This window comes from Jaculus jaculus, chromosome 17 (assembly GCF_020740685.1).
Source record: "Jaculus jaculus isolate mJacJac1 chromosome 17, mJacJac1.mat.Y.cur, whole genome shotgun sequence".
NCBI classification, from domain to species: domain Eukaryota; kingdom Metazoa; phylum Chordata; class Mammalia; order Rodentia; family Dipodidae; genus Jaculus; species Jaculus jaculus.
In genome coordinates, this window is record NC_059118.1 from 62,602,054 (window position 1) to 62,629,731 (window position 27,678).

Below are 27,678 nucleotides of genomic sequence, written 5' to 3' on the forward strand. Positions count from 1 at the left end.
GATCGGGCCCCAGAGGGCAGCATGGTCACCAGGTCCATTTCAGGAAGTAGCAGGTTTCCGCGCACTCGCCGCCTTGAAGCTGTCACCTGGGCCTTAGGTCAAGTATGTGTCTTTTCATTTAGTTCCTTAGGGAAACACACACCTTATCTTGCTGAGATAAGGTGGGGGATGGCTTAGTTGTAGACTCACCTACCATGTGTGACATGACCCTGGGTTCAATTCCTGGTACCAAAAAAGCCTTGCCAAGACCACCTGTCCACCAGCTCTAGAGTCAGTAAATACTTCTCTGAGCTTCACCGTTGTACGGCACACCTGCTACGACGCTACGACAACCACGTGGCACATCCGGGCTCTGGACCCGCAGATTCCACCCTCGGCCAGGAGAAAGTACTAGGGGAAAGTGCACGTGCACCTAGTCTGTTTTTTACTCGTCATTCTTCCATAAACAATACGGAATCTTAACTACTTGCAGTGTTACAACACATTATGTAATACCATAGATGAAAATATGCAAGAGGATGCAAGTAGGTTAGAAGCACATATGTTGCTATTATAAAGGACTTGCGCGTCTATATATTTGAGTTTTCACGGTGGGTCCTGGTCAATGGCTGTCTGATGCCAAGGGATGAGCAAGTTTGAGCACCTTCCTGTTTGAGGTACTGGACAATGAGCTGGAAGAAAAATCAGAGAAATTAGCAGGTGCCTGCCCTCAGAGTGCAAAACTGTTGGGGGAAAATAAGACCTAAGTGCAAGAGAAAACTCAGTGGGGCCAGAAAACGACAAGATGACAAGTCACTAAGAGGTAACATAAGTGTCCCCCTCAGAGGGACAGGATAAAGGCTAAATAGCATAAGAGGTTGTCAGGTTCCTGAACCCAAGCCAAGTTCTGTGACTCCGGGAAAGTCACTTCCTAGAACCAGACAATAGTGGAACTGTGTGAGAGAGGTTAGGACAAGATCACCTCGAGCTCCGTCAGGATCGGAAACCCAAAGATTGCAACATTTGCTCCAGTTTCTCTACGGCTTTCAATCATATCCTGCATGACCTGTCTGGGGAAAAACAACGGGTTTTCAGCCATGTAAACCATGTCTAGGAGGCAGTGCCGCTCAGTGCTTACAGCGCAACTGTCCCGGGATCCCGGGAATGAGACTGAAGAGTCCCGAATGCCTGGGCCGGTGCTCGGCTCTGCGGCAGCGCAGCCGGCACGGCAGCCTCGGTCTCCTGATCCCAACGCTGCCGGGCCCGCGTCTGTGTCGAGGACCGAGGCAAAGACACGCGACGCACAGCAAGCATTCGCTACGCGCCGCCGTCTTTTTTTTTTCCCCAATGCAACTTATTAACTTTTTTCAAGTTTGATTATGCTTAGAGAACAAGTTACTGTAAAATTTTAATTAAGTCTTATGAAGACACTTCAACATTATATCGTGGCCATTCTGCAGGACTCTAATGACCTCAGTTGTCCTTAAGGCTCATAAAAAGGCATTGCTATTGCCAGCTGTTTCTAAATTTCTGCAGAAACACATTCAGATAAGCAGATTAATTGGCTGGCTGCCACTGTCTTTTTTTAAAAAAAAAATGTGTATTATTTATTTATTTGCAAGCATAGAGAGAGAGAAAGAATGCATACACCACGACCTCTTACCACTGCAAACAAACTGCAGATCTAAGTGCTACTTTGTGCAGCTCGCTTTACATGGGTGCCGAGGAGTTGAAAGCAGGCTGTCAGGCTTTGCAAGCAGGCGCCTTTATCGCTAAGCCACGTCTCCCGCTCCTGCCCAGGACTGTCAGGCACATTCAGGTTACACAAGCTTTCTCTGTCCCAGATGTGCATCCCTGATCCAAACACCCTTGTGAGTGTGAAATGCTCCGAAGTCCAGCACTGGTGAAGTTACAGAAGTTTCATATTTACACACACACACACACACACACACACACACACACAGAGAGAGAGAGAGAGAGAGAGAGAGAGAGAGAGAGAGAAAGAGAGAGAGAGAGAGGAGGGGGCTGGGAATATATCTCTGTGGTACAGCACGTGTCTAGCATGTACAAGGCCTTGGATCCAATGTCTAGCACTGAAAAAAAAAAACAAGAATCAAAAGACTGGGGCTGAAGAGATGACTTAGTGATTAAGGCACATGCCTGCGAAGCCTAAGGACCCAGGTTCGATTCTCCAGGTCCTGCATAAGCCAGATGTACATGATGGCGCATGCGTTTGGAGTTCGTCTGTAGGGGCTGGAGGCCCTGGAGTGCCCATTCTCCCTCCCCCCCCTCTTCTCTCTGTCTCTAATAAATAAATATAAATAAATCTTTAAAAAAAAGGCCAATAGACTGTAAAGTCTATATAAATATTCGAACTCTGACACACCCTGCTCCCAGCATTCTGGGTAAGAGGCTCTTCAACCTACGTGTTTTATCCTGCCCACACCCACTCTTTGAGATGAGGGTCCCCAAAAGATGTATCATGCCTTCCATTTCTCACATTTCTCCACAAGGTTTCATCCTGTGCTCTGATGGTCAGTGAAGGTAACAGTTATTCAAAGTAAATTCCAAAGGGCCCACATGTCCTCTCCAAGGAGATCTGAAGGGGAGGGGTGTCACTGGATTTCTGAAGAACAGGTAATGTGCTTTATATAAAACTTGTTGGTCGTCATTTTAGGAAAGGAAAAGAAACACAGCCAGGAGGGGAATGCCATCACCGCTCGCTGGACTTCGAGCCAAGGAAAACCCAAGTTCGCTAATGTATGCAGCGGCGTCTCAGGCAGGGCTCCCAGGAGTCACCCCTGCTTCTTAAGCAAAGGTCACTCCCAAAATGCTTCCAGCTCCAAATATAGAGACATGTTTGCACTAAGGACTAATTTGGTCATTCTGCTGTGTTTGCTGGGGTTTGGGACTTTGCTTTAAGATTTTTCTCCCATTTACTTATTTTTAATGATGCCAGAAAGATAGAGGTCTTCATTCAGTTTGGGTGTTTGTTTTGCTCTGACACTCACCCAGGTTCCTCCCAGAGTTCCCTGGCTTCTCCCTCCTCCTCCCTCCCCAAAGTTGCTAATGCTACAAGTCTTCTAAGAAGCAAGGCCAACTAGCCTGGGGGACTCTGATTTCCTCTGCCACATCCACCGAGGCTGCAGTGAGGACGCTCTCACTGCGCACGCGGCCTCTCGGGCGGAGCACAGGGATGCCAGCAGAAGGCGCCCAGATCACGCAGGAATTCATACATCACTTGTGTCGTCTTCTTGAGCCGCCAGGAACAGCACTGTCTCCTGTTCTCACCCTCGCCCTGACAGCAGTCCACCGGAAGGTAACAGCATGGTGATACGTAGTGCGTGTGCGTGGTGAACGCCAAGCATGGGACCCCTGCCAGTGCCCGAGCGGACCTGGCCAGCTCGGCCAGCCCCTCTGTCGTCCCTCATGCTGCCGTGTCTGTGGGACCAGAAGACACCTGCCAACTCCAGGGCAACCTTCTCCAGTGGAAGATTTCCTATTCGGTCATGACGAAGAGCTCACTTCCCTGGGGGGGCCCTCGGGGAAGGCTGTAACTTGCGGGCCATGCCCAGCTGAGCACCGGGATGTGCTGTGGACAACAGGCGTCTCCAGTGAAAATGTTTGGGACGAGACAGCACATGGTGGTCAGAGTGACAGGACTCATTTCTCTCTCAACGCTGGCTTCTTTTTTATTCTCTGCCTTTTACTTCACTCATTAGCAAAAGCTTAAATGGGAGACAGAGCTGAGAGGCTTTCCACACCAGTAAAACTGTTGATATAAAACATATAATCTGAAAGTACCTGCATTTCGCACTGCTTCATTTTGCCAATGGTCCACAATGAAGTTGGGGAAAGAGACACAAGAACGTGTTTTGGGGAACAAGTGACCAAGAAAACAGCCCTAGTGATGGTGGAGTTCTTCATCCTGAAGATTGGAAGCGGGAGAAGTTGCTGGCTGGGAAGGCGCGGTTCCCGGGGCACCATTCTTCCTGGGGACTCAAGGGAGAAGCTATCCGTGTAAATCAGACTACGTAGCTTAACGTTATTCTCTTTATTCATTTAAGGTTTGTTTAAAGTTTTGGGGCTGGGGAAATGGCTCAGTGATTAAAGATGTTTGCTTCACAAGCCTTCTGACCCGAGTTGCCCAGTACCCACGTAAAGCCAGGTGCAAAGTGGTGCATGCGACTGTGATCCCAGCACACCTGACAACGGAGGCAAAGGCAGAAGATTCCAGAAGCCCACAAGCCAGCTAGACCACTCTTCCTATCAGCAAGAGCGAGACTCCCTTAAAGTGGTAGAAAAGAACCAACACCCACAGTTGGCCTCTAGTCTCCACCCACGCACCATGACGTGCGCGCGCGCACACACACCCACACACACGCACACACACTTACATAATTTATCTTCACGGACAGAATGGCACCTTCTTTGCGGCCCTAAATGTTTAATTTTGTGATCCCAGAAGATCAATTGTAAATACTTAACTAAATCATTACAATTTATGAAGAACATTAGCAAATTTACCTTCAATAATCAAGAAGTGTGTGAGGGTTCAATTCGGTTTCCAATTTGATAGGCTTTAGAATCACCATGGAAACCAACCTCTGGGCATATCTGGGTGAAGGATTACCTAGATTAGGTTAGTTAAAGTGGAACACCCACCCTAAGTGTGGTCTGTGAGTTCCATGGTCTGGGGCCCTGGACTGAATAACAAGTACAAGGCAAGCTGAGCACTGGCATCCATCTCTCCACTTCTGCCTGCAGATGCCACGTGAGCAGCTCTGCTCTGCTTGCGCCAGGCCTACCCTGCCTTAACGGAGCAGGACTGCCGACTGCAGACAAAACACACCCTTCCTTTCTTCAGTCGCTTCTGGCCCAGTATCTGATCACAGCAATGAGAGAGTTAGCTAATACAAAGCCTGGGAAAATGGCTCCTTGGATAAAGTGCTTGCTTACCAAGCATGAACGCCTGAGTTTGGATTCCCAGAACCAATATAAAAGCTGGATGGTTGCAGGCATCTATAGTCCCAGCATGCCTACGGCAAGAAGGGAGGCGGAGACAGGAGAATCCACTGCCTGCTCATGAGCCAGCCAGCCTGGTGAGTGGAGCAATGCAGAGCCTGCCTCAAACAAGATGGTGGGCAAGGACCAACTCCTGACACTTGTCCTCAGGCCTCCAAACATGCATTGTGGCACATGCTTGTGCGCACACCCACACACGCACGCACACACACCAGAAGATAAGGAAACTAATAGAAAGAGCTAACTTGGCCTTGGATTCCAAGCAAAGAAATGAGAATCCAAGAAGGATACCCCATTCACACATTAAAAAAAAATATTGTATTAATTTATTTGCAAGAGAGGGAGAGAGACAGAGACTATATGGGCATGCCAGGACCACCAGCCACTGCAAACAAACTCTAGACACATGTGCCACCTTCTGCATCTGGCTGATATTGGGTACTAGGAAATCAAACCTGGGTCCTTAGGCTTCTCAGGCAAACGCCTCAACCACTAAGCAATTTCTCCAGCCCCGGGCTCACACTTTTAATCCTAACACTGGTGGGTAAAGTAGGAGGCTCACCAAGAGTTTGGGGCCAGTCTGGGGCTACTGAGTGAGTTCTAGGTCAGCCTGAATGAGAATGAGACTCTGTCAGGGATGCTGAAGAGATGGCTTAGCAGTAAGTGTCCTTACCTGTGAAGCCTAAGGACTCAGGTTCAACTCCCCATATAAGCCAGATATACAAGGTGGCACATGTGTCTGGAGTTCATATTTGTAGTGGTTGGAGGGCCTGACACACTCATTCTCTTTCTCTTTCTTCTCTTTCTCTCTCTAGCAAATAAATAAATAAATAAATTTTTTTTTCAAAGACAGTAGAATCAGAGCTGAGCTTGCCTCATTCCAGATCCTGGGTACATGAACCTGGTCCCCTGGCTATCTGCCAACAGGTGGGAAACCTCATAGGATGAAGAGCTGCTTCTTCTTAGTGTGTCCATTTTACTCTTTAAAAAATAGTTGAAGGGCTGGAGAGATGGCTTAGCAGTTAAGGTGCTTGCCTGCAAAGCCAAAGGACCCAGGTTCAATTCCTCAGAACCCATGTAAGCCAGATAGATGCACAAGGTGGCACATGTGTCTGGAGTTCATTTTCAGTGGCTAAAGATCCTGTTGTGCCCATTATCTATCTGCCTCTCTCTCTCTCTCTCTCTCTCTCTCTCTCTCTCTCTCTCTCTCTGTCTCTCTCTCACTCACACACACACACACACACACACATAAATAAAATAAGATAAATAAAAATTTAAAAAATAATAATTGAAAAGCTACAGGGACAGCTCAGTGAGTAAGAGCATTTTCTGTATGTGCAAGCATGATGAGTTCAGACCTTCTGAACCATGTGAAGCCAGACACAGTGCTGAGCACTCCTCCAGCAAGGTGGAAGGCAGAGGCAGAGGCAGGAGAATCCCCAGACACTTGGGGCCCACGTAGCCTGGGATGCAGCAGCGATCATCAAGAGTCCCTACTCCAAACAGGGTGGAAGGCCAGAACGGGCACCCCAGGCTGTCCTCTCACCTCTACACACGAACCGCAGCATGTGTTCACCCCACACACGTCATACACACATATCACGTACACACACAAACTTAAAAGAGAATTAGAAACATTTTTACATTAAAATAAATCAGGACCTACTGTAAACAAAAGCAGAACACTTTAAGAAGACAAAACAGATTTGGGGAGGGAGGCCCTGGTGGTAGCTGCGGGTCGTCTGGGCCTTTCCAGAACCCAAGTTCAGTCTCCAGGTCCACAGGGACCCTGCGAGCAGCCCTGGGATCCTCAAAACTTCCCCCCAAGCTCATCCTTGGAACCCACAAGTGTTATGTCCTATGAGATCTTCAATTTAGCCAAGAGTCCACAATCTCTACTTCATGCCTTATCTTGAATACTCATATGGGTTTTCACTTTATCCCACAACATATCCATGTTTGCTTCGATCAGGAAATAAGGCTTCAAAGCCTTTGTCATTTATGAAAACCTGAAGTTTGGGGAGATGTGCTATGTTGTGCTCTCCTTCGGAACAGCTGATGGTTCTGGGTTGAATGTCCCCAACAGAACTTGCATGAAATTAATTCCCACCGTAAGGTATGAAAAGAGGAGAGCATCTAACTATGCAGTACCTGGAGGTGGGGCTTCTGAGACACAGTTAAGGTTAAACAGGCTGAAAGAGGGGTATCCTTGTCCAGTGGGAGTGTTTTGTAAAAAGTGGGAGAGAGCCCTGCAACTCCCCGTGCTCCTCAGGACTTGAGTCCCCACAGCCTAGAAGGACCCATGAGCCAAATAAACTTCTCTTTTTTTAGTTTCGTTTCTAGTTTTGCTTTGTGCTTAAAAAATAAAATAAAATAAAAATAAACTGGGTCTCATGTGGCCCAGGCTGGCCTTTAACTCCTGATCCCCACATCTCTCTATCCCAATTATTGGGATTCCTGGTGTGGACCACAGCAGAAAATGAAGAGGGAAGCTTTCCAAGGATATGCTCTTCTGTGGAAGAGAGTGGAATGTACCCTAGCCTGGAAAGTGGGAGATGTGAGCTCTGGTCAAACGCTCCCCAAATGCCAGCTCTAGACCCCGGCCAGCGGCCGCACCTGTGAGTGAGACGAGTTCGAAGTGTCCAGTCCGCCAAGGCCTCCAGTCAGAACTGTTCTCACTGCTTCTCCCCAGCCCCCCCCCACACACACACAGATCCCAACGGCAGACGACACTGGGTCACTGAAACTGCTCTAGTCTTTCCTCCTTCTGGGGCGAGGGGAGAAGGTGGGAGAAATGTCATGATTTAAAATAAAATAGAAGAGAAAATACCACAACTCTTCTCATAATTTCACATGGCACTTAGTAAGAAAAGACTTTAAGCTGGGAGTAAACAAATCTTTACTGTTTAGAATCCTTTTGAAAAGATTAAATGGAATCTCTACTAATGTCACGATCATCATTTTTTTCCAGCAGGCACTTTGGAACATGGCAAATTGAGAAAACTCCTCAGATCTCACTCGCAGGCAACTCTCCCTCCACCTGCCCAGTAGTGTTGACACCAAGCAACTAAGATGCAGTTTCCAGCTGACTGAGAAAAAGGCCCGCGGACACCCTATCTTATGACGGCCCTGGCACCTGTCCTTCAGTTACTAGGGTAACAACAGTAGTGAAATTGTAGCTCCTCCATCAATGCTCTCCAAACACCCTTGCAGGCAGGTACTTTATCCTTGCCCTACACCCTGTTAGGCTGTGCCCTAGGAAAAGTCAGCTGACATAGCGCAGAAACGTCTCCCCACCCAGAGCACTAGTCACAAGAGCCAAGTTCCCGATCAGCTTAGGTGTCCATCAACAGATGAGTGGATAGGAAAATGCGCTATATACACAATGGAGTTTTATTCAGCCCCCCAAAAGAACAAAATCATGTCGTCTGCAGGAAAGCAGATGGAGCTAGAGATCATCATGTTGGACAAAGTAAACCAGATGCAGAAAAACAAATACCACATTGTTTCTCTCATGTGTGGAACTTATGTGTGTGGGGGGAGTGTGTGCCCACATGCATGTACACACACACACACACACACACACACACACACACACACACAAATAGAAGGATAATTTGAGAAGCGGGATGAATTGGTGAGGGGAAGGGGAAAGGAGAGGGTGATGGGAGGAACACAATCAAAATGCAAGATATACTTGAACAAAAGCATTATGAAACCCATTGCTGGGTTCGAGTCTGTACAAAGGATGAGAGACAGACAGACTAACCAACCCGCTGACCCAGTGACTGACCAGTATCTATATATTTCTCCTCTGGTGAGGGAGCAAGACTTTTGCCTCTCCCGTGCCCCTGAGCATATGCCTCACACACAAACACACTCAGCAGCTACGGGTAGAATATGTAAGGGATGAATGGGTGGATTAACAAAAGTGCAAAGCAGCCTCAGAAACAATTAACTTTATATACGTGAACTTTATATACTGTGAACTTAATTTGAGTTCAGGCTTCCAACAGTTGTATAAGAATCCACTACAGGGTTAGGAGAAGGCGCAGTGGGTCAAGTGCTGACAGCAAGGGCAGGAGGACCACGGATGCAGATCCCAGAGCCGATGAAAAGGCTAGAGGTGGAGGAACTCACCTAGAATCCCAGTGCCGGGGGGGGGGGCAGAGACAGGAGGATCCCTGGGACTAGCTAGCTGGTCTAGCCGAATCAGTTAGAAGTTCAGGGTCTCAAAATAATAGGCCATAGATATTGAGGAAGACAATGCTGACTTTGAGCCTACACACACACTTACATGAGCATGCATAGTCATGTGAATGCACACCACACACACATATGCGCATGTGAAAAAAAGACTCCAGGGCTGGAGAGATGGCTTAGTGGTTAAGCGCTTGCCTGTGAAGCCTAAGGACCCTGGTTCAAGGCTTGGTTCCCCAGATCCCATGTTAGCCAGATGCACAAGGGGGCACACGCGTCTGGAGTACGTTTGCAGAGGCTGGAAGCCCTGGCGCACCCATTCTCTCTCTCCCTCTGTCTTTCTCTCTGTGTCTGTCACTCTCAAATAAATAAATAAATAAAAATAAAAAAGACTCCATTATAGAAGTGTTTCTCTCAAACTCAGCACATGATAGTAACAAGGAAGAAATACCCCTTCTTCCCCACGCACCCCTGCATATCAAGATGATGCACTCATGACAGCCTGCACATTTTTGGTTTCAGAAGCGCGGACTCAGGACAGACCGCACATTCTTTTTTGGGTACATAATGGACTTAAACCACTTCTAGTACAGCTGGAACTCAAATTCTTTTTTAAAAAATTATTTATTTATTTATTTGAGAGCAACAGAGAAAAAGAGGCAGATAGAGAGAAAGAGAGAGAATGGGCATGCCAGGGCCTCCAGACACTGCAAACGAACTCCAGATGCGTGCGCCCTCTTGTGCATCTGGCTAACGTGGGTCCTGGGGAATCGGGCCTCAAACCGGGGTCCTTAGGCTTCACAAGCAAGTGCTTAACCACTAGGCCATCTCTCCAGCCCTGGAACTCAAATTCTATAGGGACACTTCTGCCATCTGTGTGTGGGAGAGGGGGACTGTGTGGGTGAGGGCAAAATCAGAAAAATCTTTGATTCAATGGGCACGGGGAGACTTCACCCAGTACATGCAGCGTGTCAGCTCATGCTGTCTGGAAGCTGCCTTGAGAGTCAGAAATAAGTATAGACAGAGACACCAAAAAGGATCCAGAATCATCCACTTTGTCCCCATCACTCTACACATGAGAACAGCAAAGCCAGGAGTCGTTACATAAGTCACTGAGGGCTTACGCTGTGGGGACAAACAGACTTTGGGCTTCTCAGGGCCACACTGGACAAGGAAGAATTGTCTTGGGCTCTGACTGCCATGCCCAACCCATGGCCCACATATGGCCCAGTACAGAATCGTAAATGTGCTTCACCGTGCTGAGACTCGTGCCCGGCTCTCTGGGGTGAGGGTTCGGAGCTGAGCCCTCCCCGGACCCTCCTGCGGGACGGGAGTGCGGTTCCTAAGACACCACTAAGCTTGGCCTTGGCCTACGCCTTCCACCCGGTGCTAAAGCTTTTACACAAGTGCTGTGAAGCTGTTTAAAAGAAATTCTTGGACTCACGTGCCTGCATTCTTCCAAGTTGTCCAAGTAGCCGGCAGAGAACAGGAGCACAGTTCCATGAAGCCCAGCCAAGCCGGGGCCCCAGTCACTCAAGCCTCACGTCCCGCGGCCGGGGCTCACGGTCACGGGGCGTCCACGCCACTGCCTCGCCCCCTCCCTGTCCTCATGTAAGGTGACTGCAAAAACATGCCACGGGGCTGGGAGATGGACAGGTTGCCTGCAACGCCTAAGGACCCTGTTTCAATTCCCCAGTACCCACATGAGCCAGATGCACAAGGTGGCACATGTATCTGGAGTTATTTTTGTAGCGGCTGGAGGCCCAGATGGGTCCATTCTTTCTCTCTGTCCCTCTCTTTCTACCTCCCCCTCTCTCTCTCTGCCTCTTTTTTGCAAGCTCTCGAGTAAATTAAATTAAATTAAATTTAAAACATGTCACAGTGAAGAACAGTTTCACTAGTGAGGGGCTAACGAGAGGCAAGAGAGCAAGAAGGCAGAAAGGAGCAGGTCTAGGCCGCCCCCCTCCGCGCCACTCGGACGCCCCATGGCGCTGCCGTCTCTCGTCCCCATGCCTTGGAAACGTGTCCTTCTCGTGAGAAAAGGAGAGAAGGGATGCAAGATGGGGCCTGGGGCTTTGCTGTGGCAAAACATGGGCGCTGCTATAAAGTCACTCACTAGACTCACCTAGTGAGTTTCAATCACTTTAAATGTAAACTTATTTCATAGGTCTGGGTGTGTGGGTGTGTGGGTGTGTGGGTGTGGGTGGGTGTGTGTAGAAAGACAGCGAGGAGGAACGAGAGACGGCGGTGGAAATGGCCCCGTGGGTGTCAGCCCCTTACCTGTCCTCTTGCATCCCTAGCACTTTAAATTAATTTTTTGGGGGAATCAAAACACAGTGACTCGCCTCCATCACACAGAGTTCCGATGCCAGTCACAAGATCTGACTTCGTGGGCTGCAGACGGACTTGGCTCAGAGGCAAAGCTAGCATGTATGAGGCTCTGGGCTCGGTCATCATCACAGCAGAAACCCAACCTAGTCGCTTGAAGAAGGAATATGATGAGTTACTTGAGGTGAGCATTCGAGCTTCTCTGTACGTCTCCATCCTGGTGGCCCTGCTGAGGGCTTGCCAAGTGGGGGAGGGTCCCTCTCCCTCATGTCTGCTGAGAGCCGAGTGGTGAGGAGGTACTCTGGGACTCTATCCTCTGGACACAGAGGAATGGTGTAGTCCTGACCTCACAGCAGAGGTCACCACCTCCAGGCACCTGCACAACACTGAGCTCATCAACGTTATGAAACAGATGATGCGGGGAGGGGATGAGTGAGACATCACTACAGAAGGCAGGCTACAAGGAAAGGGAAGCAGGTTCAGTGGAATTGGGGTGAGGGAGAAGGAATAACGAGGGCAACAGGAGGGGAATAGAATCACGTTACAGCATGCACATGTATTAAAATCTCAATTAAAAAGTGAAAAAAAATACTAAAAATGATAAAAGTTAACCATGACGTATAAGCTATCAAAAAAGACAATGTGGGGGCTGGAGAGATGGCTAAGCGGATAAAGCATTTGCCTGCAAAGCCAAAGAACCCAGGTTCTGTTCCCCAGGACCCACATTAGCCAGATACACAAGGTGGCACATGTGTCTGGAGTTCATTTGCAGTGGCTGGAGGCCCTGGGACACCCATTCTCTCTCCCTCTTTCTCTCTGTCAAATAAATGAATAAAAATAAACTTTTTTTTTTAAAAGACAACTTGGGCTGCAGAAAATGGCTTAGCAGTTAGGGTGTTTGCCTGCAAAGCCAAAGGACCCAGGTTTGATTCCCCAGGACCCATGTAGAGTCAGATGCACAAAGTGGCACACACGTCTGAAGTTCATTTGCAGTGGCTGGAGGCCCAGACGCCCTCATTCTCTCTCCCTCTCCCTCTCCCTCTCTCTCTCTCTCTCTCTCTGTCCCTCTTTCTCTCAAATAAATAAATAAATAAAATATATTTTAAAAGACAATGTATAAAATTACATTTAATTTAAAATGCAAAAAGAAAAGATTTACAAAGTCAGGCATGGTAGTGCACACCTTTAATCCCAGCACTTGGGAAGCAGAGGTAGGAGGATTGCCGTGAGTTCGAGGCCAGCCTGAGACTACATAGTGAATTCCAGGTCAGCCTGGACCAGAGTGAGACCCTATCTCGCAAAATCCAAAAAAAGATTTACATTTTTTAGTCAATTAAATAAATTTGAGGCTGTCTCGGTATTAGTACCAGTCCCACTCACCTACTTGCGTTTTGCTACAATTTCTTGGGTGGAAAAGAGCCAGAACAAGAGTTAGCAAGCTGTACATAGTCTCTATCACAGCCTTGAAGGAACCAACCAAAGCTTGGATGAGCTGGAACCATTAAAGATAATAAAAATGGTGTCTTTTCAACATCAGAGGCAGTGGCAAGAGGATCAGAAGTTCTAGTCCATCCTCAACTACATAAAGAATTCAGAGGCATCTTGCATATGCGAGACTTGGTCTCATGAGAACGCGTGCCACTGTCCTGGGGAGCCTTGTCTGCTGACAGCCACTCCCAGAACTGCAGGTTCCTCACTCCCCAGCCTGGCTCAAGGCTAGCCCTCTCTCGGGTAGGATGACTCGGGTCACTCTGGAAATAAGAAGGGATGGTCAGGCTGGAGAGATGGCTTCGCAGTTAAGGCACTTGTGCCTGTGAAGCCCAAGGACCCAGGTTCAACTCCCCAGAACGCACTTAAGCCAGATGCACGAGATGATACATGCGCACAAGGTGGCATATGCATCTGGAGTTTGATTGCAGTGGCTCGAGGCCCTGGCATGCCAATTTCCCTCCCCCTGCCTCTCTCTCATAAAAAAAGAGGTGATGGTCAGGCACCTATAGGACTCCTGGTTCTCACACATTCTCAATAAAGTATTGCTAATGGATTAATTTCCACAACCCACTGCCTCAGACAGGAGAGAGTAAGAAGAAAGAACCTCTCACATTACCTCTTGTCTACATGTAAAGACCAAAATCAGAAAGGGCACATCAGAGGGTCCAAACCAGCTGCTTAGCTGCTTCTGGAAACATCACAGATCTATTAGACTAGAAGGCTCACCTTGGAATTATCAATATTTAAAAATTTAAGCACGTTTGGAGTCCCAGTACTTGGGAGGCTGAGGTAGGAGGATCATCATGAGTTCAAGGTCAGCCTGGGACTACAGTGTGAGTTCCAGGTCAGCCTGGGCTAGAGTGAGACCCTGCTTCAAAGAATAAATAAATAAATAAACAAATAAAAATAAAAGTATTGGGCTGGAGAGATGGCTTAGTACTTGCCTGCAAAGCCTAAGGACCTAGGTTCGACTCTCCAGAACCCACGGAAGCTAGATGCACATGGTGGCACATGTGCCTGGAGTTCCTTTGCAGTGGCTACAGGCACTGGCATGCCTATTTTCTTTCCCTTTCTCTCATAAATAAATAAACAACTTAAAACCTGATTCTTTAAAATAGAACTCTTATGCTTTAAATAGCCATTGTCAAATTTTTTCTATCCATGTGCGTGTGTGTGTGTTTGCTATGGATGGAACCTTCCACATGACATGCTCTTTACCATGGAGTTACATGCTTAATCCTAATACTTTACAAATCTCTGCCTAAAATGATTTTTTTGAAAGTCTCCAAATACATGTGGATGTAAAAGGAAATAACCTACCAGGCACCTTCTGAGATCAGTTAAGTAATTTGCATAGTCATTAGGGGGCTTTGGTTGTGGTCTGTGGTCTGCTGGGCTTCCGTATTCCCGCCCGCCTGCGCGCGCTCATCTTGTCTGAGGACTCTCCACAATGAGCCCCTTCCTCTCGCTCCCTGAAGCCCTGCCCAACCACCTTCTCTAGGAAAATGCATTGTGGTGAGTGAACACAATTAATTCCAGATGTTCTCTGGTCTCTCGTTCCATCACTAATTCCCTTCAGAATATGGGAACTCCTCTGGCCTTGTCTGACACGCTGTAATCAAGAGTAAGGCTTGTTTTCGGGGGCTGTGCCCACGTGTGTATGAAAGATGCAGGGCCGAGGGAAGATCACATTGGGGTGCCCACACATGGCAGCGACAGACATGGCACCAGTTAGAGGAGGCATCACGACAATGTCATGCGCTCAGTTCCGTGTTTTTTGTTTGGTTTTCCTCACTGCTAGAGTGAGGAATTTCCTTCTGGAAATAAATCTGGAAATAAAATTGCCCTTGGAAAATAAAAAATTTGAAATCAACTCATAATGGATGCAATTAAGACAACTTGGACCACCATAAAGAGATAAGCTCCCAGTCCTGCAAGGCCTGAGGATAATCAGATGAAGTGCTGACGGGCAGTCAGAGAAAGAATGTAAGAATGTGCTAATCCTCTGGGGAAAGGGGTGCCTGTCACCTATCAGCCACTGGACCCTGGAAAGTAAGATCCAAAGCCAGGTGGCTCATGTCTGTAAGCCCAGCACTAGGAAGGCTGAGACAGATCGATCGTAAGTTCCAGACCAGCCTGGACTATATAGGGAGACCCCCTTAAAAAAGCACCAAACAAGCAAACAAACAAACAAAGAGCACAAGGTTCAGAGGTAAGTCCAGAGTCATGTCCAGTCATGCCCAAGCACCGTCCAGATAGGAAAAAGCCTCAGGAAAGTAAAGCAAAAAAAAAAAAATCTCAATTTGAGGAGCCTAATTCATTCTTGCATTCTGGTTTCTATAATCACCTTCCAGGTAATTTTGGCTCTGTGTGGTATCAGCCTTCAGGGAGAGGGACACTGGCCAAAGAGCACATGAGTGTTTGGTCCCCTTGGCAGCCGTCATTCTTGCTGTCCATTAAGCTGGCACTGAGCTTTGGATCGGGCTTGTTCCAGCCCCGCCTCTGGGGAGAGAAGGTTCCTGCTGCTGGATGAAGCTGTCTGCCCTCCTCAGTCATCACCGGCCCATCATAACCCAGTAAAATCATGGGCAACGTGCGGCACTGTGCATTTCTAAGACCACGGGACAGGCTCCAAATTCACTGGGAAAAACATCCCTGACAGTGCCAGATAAAGAGTAAGGAAAGGAGAGAGTGCGTCTAGCATTCGTAGGAGGTAACAAGGTGGCATTCCCGTGGGGACAGACTAAGTGACAAATTCTGAGCCCTACAACAGCTGAAGGACATGTAAGAAAATGAGAGACGGATATGCAGTCTCAGACGCCTACTGCTGGCTCTGCCACGGCTCTCAGGTGACGGACACTCCCCGTCCCAGGAGCAGCTGCACTGAACTGGCTGCTCGGAACAAGGTGCCGAAAGGACTCCGGAGTGGGATGCCTGGGCTCGGCGTCCGGCTCCACCACGCATTCGCTGCCCGAGCTCCCACGTCCAGCAACTTCTCTACTCCAGTTTCCCCGCCCGAGAAAGGGGGATATGACAGCCACAATCTTACGGAAGTGCTATCAGTGGATGAAGTCATCAGGATGGTGTGTGTTAGGTCGCTTGTGTAGCAAGGTGAGCTAAGCGCAGAAGACCGCCTGGAGGCAGAGGACGGCAGAACCACACACCCACTGCTTGGCAGCTGTCTCCAGGGACACAGACGAGAGAGGGTCCATACAAGCAGGCCTCAAGTTTGGGGAGCCAGACGGGCCTGGCTGACATCTGCGGTCCACCAGCAGGAATTAATGTTCACCGACCTTTTACTATGTGTTAGGGATACATCTGTTTAAGTCCAAGAAAGACAAGGAACTGACAGCTAACATTCAGAACACAGTTACACAAAGGCACATCCTGCTCGGCTAGACTCAGCCTTGCACTCTGGAGGACAAGGAATCAGTAGTTATCCCGAAGAGTATCTAGCAGGTCTCGGGGATGCTGAAAGCCAGTGACTCTCAACACTGGCAGGATGCTGATGCCCAGGGCTCATTTCCACAGGTAGATGAACTTGGGGTTTTTTCTTCTTTTAGGTAGGGTCTTGCTCTAGTCCAGGCTGACCTGGAATTCACTCTATAGTTTCAGGGTGACCTCAAAGTCACTGCGATCCTCCTACCTCTGCCTCCCAAGTGCTGGGATTAAAGGTGTGCGCTACCACACCCAGCTTGGCATTGGTATTTTTGAAGCTCCCCCACTGATCCTGCGGTAATGGATTTTAAATAATTTCTACCTGTGACAGGGTTTCCCAAGTTCCCTTAGTAATAGGGGCCAATTTCCAGACCTCTTCCTTAGAATATCTGAGTCAGTAAATCTGGAATGAGATGCAGAATCACCCAAATGATGTACCTAACGAGGAAGTCTCAGAAAACATGGAGCATGTGTAGAAAGAATGAGGAGTGACCCCCCCCCCAAAACCAACAGCAGCCGTGTAGGATGATGGCCCTAGCTATTATATTTACACCAATCACCCAGGGTCTCCGGGGCTTTGCTCCAGCTCCAACCTATGCCCTAACTTGCATGACAGACAAAAGCTGAGATGATAAAACAAAGCAGCCTCGTTCTGAGAATACTCAGTCCTTAGGGAACCACAAGAGCCAGAGAGGAAAACCAATTGTTACATGTGGTTTCCATTCCTCCTTAAGGGATCCTTAAAATTTTTTTTTCACTATTATATGAAGCAAGCCCGCAGTACTCAGTGTTTAACAATGATGAGAGCTGTGCTCACATCACTGAATGAGCACTTAGATATCAGTTCCCTTGCAAGTATGTTCAGCTGCTTAAAAACAGGATGTGGCTTGTTTTCCTATTTTAAATAAGTTTTATACTGTGTTATTTAAACTGTCCCATGGCATTAAAAAAAAGAAGAAAGCATCCAACCTTATTAAGTTTGCTCTATAGATGGCTATGTAACCCCAGTGCCAAAACTGAACAAGGATGGGAAAAAGAAGTAAAACAATCTCATGTGACAACACCCAAAGATGCTAAAATAAAGGTCCATTAAAATCACTGACGATGTCAAAAGAAGGGTTTATTCCAATATGCAACAATGACTCGATGCTGGAAAATCATTCAGATAAATTACTTCTTTCCCGGATGCCCACTGTCACTATTAAGATACATTCAACACAGGCCCCACGATTAAAGACAAAAAGAGACAGAGTTGTGAATACTGGGGAAAAAAGTAAATATTTGCCTTTATTGTTATGATGGTAGACCTCAAAAATCCAAGGAAATAAATTTTGTACATTATATTTTGTCTTGATTTTAAACAATTGCAAATTGACAACTGGTATCAATAATTTTTTTTAAATCTAGTTTCATTTTTTAGAAAGTTCTTATTTGTTTATTTATTTATTTGAGAGTTGGGGAGAGAGAGAGAGAGAATGGGTGGGCCAGGGCCTCTTGCTATTGCAAACAAACTCCAGATGCCTGGGCAACTTTGTGCATCTGGCTTTATGCACATACCAGGGAATCAAGCCCTGGCATACGGGCTTTTGCAAGCAACCACCTTTAACTTCTCCAGCCCCTTTGTTATTCTTTTCTAAATATTTTCCCCTGAAATTCTAGACGTTCTCCTCTGGCCTTTGCATGCGCACATATGGGGCATGTGCAGCTGCACATACATGCACACACGACACCCTCACACACGGGAAGAAATAGAGGCGATGGTGGGCTGTGATTAGTGCGAGAGAAAGTCAAAGTGTAGGAATTGTCCAAGGGAGGAAGAAACACTTCTCCAGCACTAGCAGGGTTGGACGCGGCCCCTGCCCCGGTGTACGGCTGAAAGAAGCAAGAGACGTCGCCAGGCAGACTGGGCAGATGCCATACAGGCTAGGGTGACTCCTCAGAGGACACAGTGGGGTCAGTAAGAGGAAGAAGGATGGAATGGTGCAAACGTGAGCTGAGGACACTGCCATCTCTAGGCTGGAAACCTGCCCTGCTCAGAAGATGGCCTCGGGCAGGCGGCACCAAAGGAACAGGGAGCCAGGCCTGGCCAGGCAGCCCACGATATGCAAGTGACATGGGCCCTCTCAACTCTGGCTTCCAGCCCGGCATGGAAGACCTTGTAGGCACTCCCCTTTATGAAGATACAAGCTGGAGCTGGGCAGCGCATGCCTTTAATCCCAGCACTAGGGAGGCAGAGGTAGGAGGATCGCTGTGAGTTCGAGGCCACCCTGAAACTACACAGTGATTTCCAGGTCAGCCTGGGCAAGAGTAAAACCCTCCCTCAAAAGAAAAAAAAAAAAGATACAAACTGAGCTGGAGAGATGGTTTAGAGGTTGTCATGCTTCCCTAAGGACCCAGGCTTGATTCCCCAGTATGCACATTAGACAGATGTGCAAGGTGGCATGTGTGTCTGGAGTTCGTTTGCAGTGATTAGAGGCCCTGGCATGTCCATCCCCCCAATAAATAAATAAGTAAATAAAATTATATAATAAGATACAAGCTGAACAAATAGAAAAATCAACTCTTCTTAGGTTTGTTGGAGAATGAGCAGGTTGGGCACACTGCTTGCTGCCTCAGGTAACGGGGACAAAGACAGGTGGGTGTGGAGGATTACGACTTAACAGAGCAGCGAGGATCAAGGAAACTGAACAGGAACTCACCCGGCTCCGAACATGTGAAGAGAAGCTGATGAGCTGTGGGGACCCAGTGTGGACAGGTCCCCGCAGTAAAGGAAGAATCTGGGTGCTTCCAATAGAGGGCAGGAAAAGGACCCCTTTGGACAAACATGACATACTCTGTAGTAAATTAACAAGGGCTGTCCACAATAGAATCTGCTTGACCAGAGCTGAAATGGGAAAGAGCAACCCCCAATTCTAGTCCACCCCCGCCTCCTGCCCCACACAAGGAGGACGAAGAAATGAAAGCCATCTGTGAAGGCCACAGTTCACTAGGACAGTCACACCGCCGAACCGCACGGCATACCTGCTGTCACCGCACATGGATCCGGCTCTGGGGAAAAAAGAAAAAAGAGAAAGAGAGAAGAAAGATCACAAGATACACCAAAACACAAACCCAACCAACCAAACAACAAACAGAAGAAGCAGGAAGAGACAGAGCAAGCGTGAGGCCCAGCCTCAGATGGAGCTTGTGAAGATGTCGAAATGATCAGATCAGGAAACAGAAAGAACTAACTGCCAGGTACAAAAACTCTGCCAGCTGATTCCTAAATAAGATCTGCCTCTGCCTTGAAGGAGTTAACAGTATTCCCTTTTCACCTAAGATAACAAATACGAGAAGGTGGAGAGAGAGAGAGAGAGAGAGAGAGAGAGAGAGAGAGAGAGAGAGAGAGGGAGAGAGAGAGGGGTTCAGAAAAAGAGCACTTTGTATCCAGGAGGAAAAACAACTGAGTGTCGCAGCACCTGCCCCACCCACACCTACGGAATCCGAATCCCCGGGGTGGGGCTTGGAAACCCACACTTTGCAGAGCACCAGGCTCTCTGAGGATCAGGCCGGCTGGGGAAAAACTGGCCTGTGCCAAAAGAAGCTTAGAAAACCAACCCAGAGACACACTTTAGCTCCCCAAGCAGAAGGAATGGCCCACTTGGAATGTCTTTACCATCTTCTATAGCAAGTACAGTGAGCATCACAGAACATCTTCTACACAGCGCACCGCTCCATACCTGTTGGTCCTTGCCATGGCTGGAATGTCGCCACCAAAACGCACACGAAAATGTGACTGCAGAGATAGGAGGACAGCCGTGAGCTTGAGGCCACCCTGAGACTACACAGTGAATTCCGGGGCAGGCTAGGTTACAGCGAGACCCTACCTCAAAAAAAAATTTTTTTTAATGTGATTGCCATTGTAATAGTATTAAGGCAGGCCCCTCAGGAGGTGATGAGGTCCTGGGAGCTTGCCCACATGAGTGGATGGATGCCATTATCCAGGAAGTGAGTTACTTATGGCCAGGTGGTATGTCCTAAGTTCTGGCCCTCCTGTCCCTTGTCTCTGCCCCTCACGTGCACGCCTACCTTCTGCCTTGTAACGATACAGCAACCAGGTGTTTGGGTGCTAGCGCCATGACCTTGGGACTTCCCAGCCTCCAGATTCATGAACTAAGTAAGCTTCTACTATTTATAAAACTGTGCTACCAGAAACAGACAGGGATAACATTTAATTTTTTTTGTCTAATTTGTTTATTTGTTTGAGGCACGGTTTCATGTAGCCCAGGCTACATGCAATGTCCTATGTAAGTGAAGAGGACTTGGAACTCCTGATTCTCCTGCCTCCACCTCCAGGTGCTCAAGTTACAGGTGTGCAACCATTGGAACCAGCCCTCCTTGGCTTTCTCAAACAATCTGGAGAGTGGAGGAGCAAAATGGCTAAAGATAGGCGCATGTGCACACAAATTAAAGAGGATATTCCTGCAAATACATGCTGACTTTATTTTGTTATGCAAGTAATTCTCAGGAGTATCAGCTTATGCTTATAATACTTCTAATTAATGATTTATAATAATACATTTCTATTTAATTCATCATTAGAATAGGTTGCAAAAGACACACAGAAAACCTGGAACTTCTCCACACTTGTTAACATACCAGCCACAAACATACCCCAAATACAGAAAAGGCTTCCCATTTAAAAATGGTGAGCCGGGGCTGGGGAGAGTGCCTAGTGGTCAAAGGCACTTGCCTGCAAAGGCTAAGGGCTCGTGTTCCCCTCTCAGGCCCCACTTAAGCCAGACACACAGAGACATAAGTGTACAAGGTTGCACATGCACACAGGGGGTACACGCTTTTGGAGTTCGATTTCAGTGGCTAGAGGTCCTGGTGCCCCAATTCTCTCCCTTCCTCTCTTTCTCTCTCTCTCTCTCTCTCTCTCTCTCCCTCCCTCCCTCAGTCTTGCATTTAAAAAGGCAGTTCTTGCCTCAAAAATAAATAAATAAATAAAAATGGTGAGCATCAAGAAAAAAAAGGTCAAGTTTACTGTGGCAGACAGAATGCCACCCTCATCACAAACACACACACAGAGACACACACACTCACACACACAATGCCAAGTTGTCCCCATCCTAACCCCCAGAACCTGGGAACACGCTCCCTTAGACAAGCGAATGTCAGTTGTTGGGGCTGGAGAGATGGTTCAGTGGCTAAAGGCTTTTGCTTCACGGCTCAGGTTTGATTCCCCAGCACTCATGTAAAGCCAGATGCACAAAGTGGCACATGTATCTGGAGTTTTGCAGTGACAAGAGGTCCTGGTGCACCATTCTCTCTCTCCTCTCTCTTTGCAAATAAATAATAAAAATATATTTAAAAATAAAAATATAAGTTGCTGGTTCCATGAACTCTTCATGGTCTTCCTTGAAGTTGAAGATTATTTTAAGGCAAGCAGAAGGAGAGAGAAAAATTCTCTCTTCCATCACCTCGTGAGAAAGACAGCTGAGGTCCAGCGTACGAAACAAAGGTTGAAACTGAAAAAGGTGGATGAGATCCCAGAGTTTCCCACAACGCTTTTCCACACTCATCTCTGGGATGGTTCCATCCGCCTCAGCTGCAAGCACGGAGCCGGCCCTGCCCACACCCTCCTCGTCCTGGAAGAGCGGCAAGACGCATGGACTGGCCTGGCCTCGGCCCCCGGGGCCCGAGCGTGCCTCCCCCGCCGCGACAGCGTTGGCAGGGCACCGCGGTTTGTTCGCCACTCCTGACGATGGGCGGGGCCTGCGCTCAACAGCTGTGCTTGTTTACAGGCCCAGGAATGAACACAAGGCACACGTGATGAGCCAGCAGAGCCGCGCTTTTGGCATTCCCCCCTCCAGACTGCACAACATGTTAGTCTTTGTGGCCCAGTTGTAACTTGCCATCGATGGGAGCCAAGAAAGCAGCTAGACAGAAGGTTGCCATGTCCAAGAACCTTGGAATTATTTAGTCCAAGTGCTATAGACAGACAGACTTCTTTTTTTTTTTTTTTTCTTTTTAGCAGGATTAATGGCCACCTCTACAGCTACCTCCTGCACCTGCTCTTTATTTACTGCTATTGAGGGATGGTATGCCCACTTTTCATATACAGGGGACGGCCAATAAATCAAGCCCCGCACCCTCCCCGTGAGGCCACCAGAGGTTCTGCCCAAACATGACAGAGGGAACGGATGTAGGTATCAGTGACCAGAAACCACACCTCGAAATCTGGCACATTGTGCCCCAGAGCAGCTGGCTTTTTGCATTCAACCAATCAGCCTCTTTCTTTCAAAGTGGTGTCTTGGAAGAACGCTGTTCTGATGATTTTCTTCCCGCAAGACTCCCCCCACCCAACTTCTTAAAAATAATAAGAGGACTGTCACTCTTTTTAAAAATACAGCGATTAGGACTGGGGAGATGGTTCAATGGTTGAGGCACTTACTTGCAAAGCCTAAAAGCCCTGTTTGATTCCCCAGTACCCATGTAAAGCCAGAGTGGTGCATGCATCTGAAGTTTGTTTGCAGCAGCAGGAGGCCCCCGTGTGACCCTTCTCGTTCTCTCTCTTTCAAATACATAAAAATATCTTTAAAGCACAGTATTTTAACATTGACTTTTAAAAGAAAGAAATAACAGTTCCTCCTCGTGTCTTGCACCCTCATTTCACAGGGGTCTCTTTTGTGGTATTTCTCCTGGAGGCTGAAAGCATCAGACAGCTTTCCCCAAGTTCTAGCCCCACTGCGGAGGCACGTGCTTGTCACTTCTAAAAGCTAACCTAGTCATCCAAGGCTTGCCGGATCCTCAGAAGTGTCTGTGAAACACGATGCGGGGACGGACAAGGTGGCAGCGGCCCAGGGTCAGGCACCACGGCACCCAAGTTGCACGCCAGCGCTTCGTGGCTGCGGCTGCTTCGGAGTCAGTGAAGGCTCAGGACGCTGCAGCCACACAGCGCACTTGAGCTGCCTGCGCTGCGTCGCCAGGCAGCTTCGTCCTAAGCCGACCATCAAGCCCCAGCTAGCATCCTACTGCTTAATCCCCTGAAGGAGAAATGTGAGGAGAGGGAAGGCAATCAACGTGTGGGTGGGCATGCGATAGGTTAAGTATCCATTACCCATAATGCTTGAGACCAGAAATGTCTCAGATTGTGAGTCTTCCCTCGTCTCATAATGCTCACCTGTGAGCGGTCCCCAAGCCCCATGAAATTCTTTGCATTTCACACACACCTCACTCACACCGCTGAAGGTGGTGTCACACGACGTCGTCAACGTGCCTGGGCTGAGCCTCTGCGCTCCCGCAGGAGGTCAGGTGTGGAATTATCCGCATAGGTCACCTTGTTCATGCTCACAACATCTTGGATTCTGGAAGAATCTGAATCTCTGCTGTTTAGATTACAGAGGCTCAGCATGTAGGGCCACTGGGAAGATAGGTCACACATGTAAATCCACATGTGGGGACGGGCGCCCCGACTCGCACCCTTACTTAGCCAAACTTGGAGCAGCGTTCGAGACGCAACTGTGTTCAGGGAGAGAAAGGAAACACCATGAGCAGCGAGGTAAGGTGGGCTTACAAAATTCTGCAGAATTCACTGGCTAGTTGAAGAGGCTGGTTTTAGAGCGTCCACGTGCCGCTGACTTTCGTAACATGTATCTTATCACCCTGTAAGGCTGTGAAGCTTAGGAGACCAGGAACATCTGCACAAGGTGGAGCGCCCTCGTGCCCGAGCGAGAGCAGGTGGGAAGGAAAACTCCCTACTAAGGCCAACCACCAAGGGTCTACCCAGGAAGCTGCTTACTAGCCCTGGATGTTTTCTTGGACAAATAACACTGGGACATGGATGCTCTCATCTTAATCAAGGCACAACTCCTTCCTTCCAGCAAATCCAAGCTGAGCATGACGTGGGCCTTGTTCTCGAGGAAGTAATGGACAAGTGAGGTGATGAGAAGTGAACACATGACCACTGACTTGGATGAAGAAGAGCCTGGGCCTGCAGTGATGACGAAGGAAGGCTTGAGGACACAGCTCCCTTTCGAGGCTGAAGGTTGGCCACGAGCCAGTGTTAGCAAATGCCTACGCTTTTCACAGACACCATTTCAATGTCTCCTCCATCCTGTTGGCTCCCTGAAAAAGCAACCACGGCCAGGCTTGTATTTGTAACCTTCCAGCCATACTGGGTTTTTCTGTGCTACGAACTGCTCACCCGGAACCTATCACAGAAACCTCATATCCTTCTGAATCTTCAAGAGACATGGTGGGCTGGGGAGATGGCTTAGCAGTTAACGGCACTGGCTTGCAAAGACTGATGATGCGAATTCGATTCCCCAGGACCCGTGTAAAGCCAGATACACAAAGTAGCACATGTATCTGGAGTTCGTTTGCAGTGGCGAGAGGTCTTGGAGCAACCCTTCTCTCTCTGGGTCCCTTTCTCTCTCTCTCTCTCTCTCTCTCTCTCTGTGTGTGTGTGTGTGTGTGTGTGTGTGTGTGTAAAATAAATCATAAGTAAAAATAGAAAAAAAGAAAGAAATGCACTTGGAATTCTATGCTACAATAATAAATTGTGCCTTTTCTATCCACTGCCCCATGATACTATGCTGGAACACTTGACTGGAAAACTTACTATCGTGACCAGCCAAGCGCTGAAGGGCAGAATGTTTTGATTGTCAAACACGTTGTACATGATGCAAATATATGACTTAAGAAGTGATTTCACAAACATTTTGCTCACAGTAATCTGACTCACAAACTCCAACACAGTCTCCTGAAACAGCTGTGTATACAAGTCATCCAAAGATAGTCTTGGAGAAAATGTGGCATAGAAAAGCATAAAATTAGAGAAGAAACTTTGAATGTTGAAGAGGATACCGCTTTACATAGTAACTTTAATATTCAACATTAGGCAAGGCACAAATCCACTTTTAAATACTTGTGAGTATGTATGCATGCATGCATGCATGTGTGTACGGGTGCATGTGCCATGGCAAGTGTGTGGAGGTAAAAGGTCGAGGTACTCCTGCCTCCCTCCCACCCCCTTGGAAACAGGCTGTCTCTCGGGTTTCCTGCTACTGCATCTGTGGATCCAGATTCTCCCAGCTGCGCCTCCCACTGCCATAGGCTCAGTGGGACTGCAGACCCACACTTCCAGCTTTATGGAGGTGCTGAGGAAAATCAAACTCAGGTAGGCAGGCTTGCAAGCAAATGCCTTTTTAAAAAATATTTTTGTAGCTATTAATTTGCAAGCAGAGAGACACAGTGACAGAAAGAATGGGTGTTCCAGGGCCTCCAGCGGCAGATGGACTCCAGATGCATGTGGCACTTCATGCATCTGGCTCTCCGTGGGCACTGGGAAATCAAACTTGGGACGTTAGGTTCTGAAGGCAAGCACCTTGACCACAGAGGCATCCTCCCAGCCCTCAAGCAAGCACCTTTAATCACTGAGTTACCTCCTCAGCCCTCAAACCCACTCTTTCAAAATCATGTGCCGGGCTGGAGAGATGGCTTAGAGGTTAAGTGCTTGCCTGTGAAGCCTCAGGACCCTGGTTCGAGGCTTGATTCCCCAGGACCCATGTTAGCCAGATGCACAAGGGGGCGCACGCATCTGGAAATCGTCTGCAGTGACTGGAAGCCCTGGTACACCCATTCTCTCTCTCTCTCTGCCTCTTTCTCTGTCTGTCACTCTCAAATAAATAAATAAAAATAAACCAAAAACAAAATTTTAAAATCATGTGCCACTGCTGTTCAGACCTGGTGGAGTTATTCCAGGGAGAAAGAACACATGTATGACCCTATATTTTACAAAGTTAACTGGAGACTTTATACCCATTGACCACATATCTTCAAGCAAAGAAAACGTACTTGGAAGCCCCTAAGACCACAGCACTGGCTTCACAGAGAAGTTGTTCAGGTGCCCAAGGCCTCGACTTCAACTTTTACTTCACTTACCAAACCCGCATGTCCACATGTGAAGCCACTACAGTCGAGAAGAATGAAGCACCTTGCCCATAGTCTCCCAGCAGCAAGTTCAAACCCAGCTGCAGGTTCAATGTAGAAAACAGCCTATGCCCTACTCAGACCCATTTCTTTTCATGTGTATGCAGACTGACAAAGAGACTCAGGAAAGGGGGACAAATCCATTGTAATTCTGCATTTTCATTTGGATTTATCATAGTAGATATTTTGAAATTCTGGCTTCCTAAATACAATCAAATGCTGAGCATGGTGCCATACACCAGGAACCCCCCACTTGGGAGGCTGGGACAGGAAAACAGCCCGTGGGGGTGGAGCCTCTGGGAGGCGGGGCCTTGCTGGGGGAGGTGTGGTGCTGGGGCAGAACTTGAGGTTGGTGAGCCCTGCCGGCTGCTTGTTCAGAGCCAGCTCGCTCCGGCTGTCCTCTGTCCGTGCCCCAGGCGCCTGCTCCACGAGGCTTTCTCCACAGTGATGAAGCTTCCCCACGAAACTGTAAGCCGTAAATAAACCCTCCCCTCCTGTGGACTGCTTCTCACCGAATTTGTTTTGTTTTGTTTTGTTTGTTGAGGTAGGGTCTCACTCTAGCCCAGGCTGACCTGGAATTCACTATGGAGTCTCAGGGTGGCCTCGGTCCTCTACCTCTGCCTCCCAAGATCTGGGATTAAAGGCGTGTGCCACCACATCTGACCTGGTTGAACGTTTTGCCCCAGTAATGAAAAGGTAACTGCTACACCTGACTTGGCTATGTAGCAAGCACCAGGCCAGCCAGGGTTACATAATAAGACCCCGTCTCAATGACAGCGACAACAACAACAAAAATCAAGGAATCACTCGGTCATTAAATTTTACTTCTTTCTAATATTTTACTTATTTATTTACTTGAAGGACAGAGAAGATGCAACTAAAGAGAGAACAGGCATGCCAGGTCCTCCAGCCACTTCAAATGAACCCCAGACATGTGTGCCACTTTGTGCATCTGGCTTTATGTGGGCTCTGGGGAATCAAATCTGGGTCCTTTGGCTTTGCAGGCAAGTGCCTTAACCACTAAGTCATCTCTCCAGCCCAATTTTACATCTTTCTTAAAAACAAACAAAAGTAAGCTGGGCATGGTGACGCACGCCTTTGATCCCAGCACTCGGGAGGCAGAGGTAGGAGGATTGCTGTGAGTTCAAGGCCACCCTGAGACTATAGAGTGAATTCCAGGTCAGCCTGGGTGACAGTGAGACCTTACCTCGCGGGGGGGGGGGGGGAGTATATTTTACTTCA

At 48.1% G+C, this 27,678-nt stretch overlaps 1 protein-coding gene and 1 non-coding gene across 2 annotated transcripts in view; both read right to left on the bottom strand.

Annotated features, from left to right (window-relative positions):
• Bmp6 (bone morphogenetic protein 6) overlaps positions 1-27,678 on the bottom strand; it is a 182,852-nt gene that overhangs the window by 114,352 nt on the left and 40,822 nt on the right. The gene's annotated exons all lie outside the window — the stretch shown is intronic.
• Positions 1,421-1,551, bottom strand: LOC123455687. The gene has a single exon (XR_006634070.1). It is a non-coding gene; the product is annotated as a small nucleolar RNA SNORA33 (small nucleolar RNA).